Raw genomic sequence first — 621 nt, 5'->3', positions numbered from 1 at the left:
TCCACTTGCTGTAACTTCCCAATCTGATTCATGGATCTAACATTCCAATTAGCTGTTTTCAATTATCCTTTAGTATTTATAAACCTGCAGATTCTTAGCACCCCGCTACGCCAGCGACGGGGGACCATTCTGTCATCATCTCTTTCTATGACTGACTAAATCCATAGAGCATTCATTGGATAGATACATCAAAGGATAGCTAGTTGCTTGTGATTAGCAGTGCCTATCTAACTAAGACAAGTGACCCCTGCCGATCCATACTAATTCTAGTAAGATCAACCGCCAAGCATCATGAGTTAAAGCCGAAGAGACAGTCTGTTCATCGCATTAAACTCAATCCGTCACCCTGTTGCCATTGACTTCATCGAGATTTAGGGAGGCATTTCATCCACACCCAAAGCTCTCATTACTCCCCTAAGTAGCTCATCCACTTATACGAATATAACCGTTAGCAAACATGAATTGTTAAGGTATACCGCCCAGCACGGTATTGCTAAGATATACCGTCTAGCACGGTATATGTATATATATATATATATATATATATATATATATATATATATATATATATATATATATATATTATATATATATATACAGTATATATATATATATATATAT

Source organism: Palaemon carinicauda, chromosome 27, assembly GCF_036898095.1.
Source record: "Palaemon carinicauda isolate YSFRI2023 chromosome 27, ASM3689809v2, whole genome shotgun sequence".
NCBI classification, from domain to species: Eukaryota; Metazoa; Arthropoda; class Malacostraca; order Decapoda; family Palaemonidae; genus Palaemon; species Palaemon carinicauda.
Note: the sequence above shows the minus strand (reverse complement) of the source record.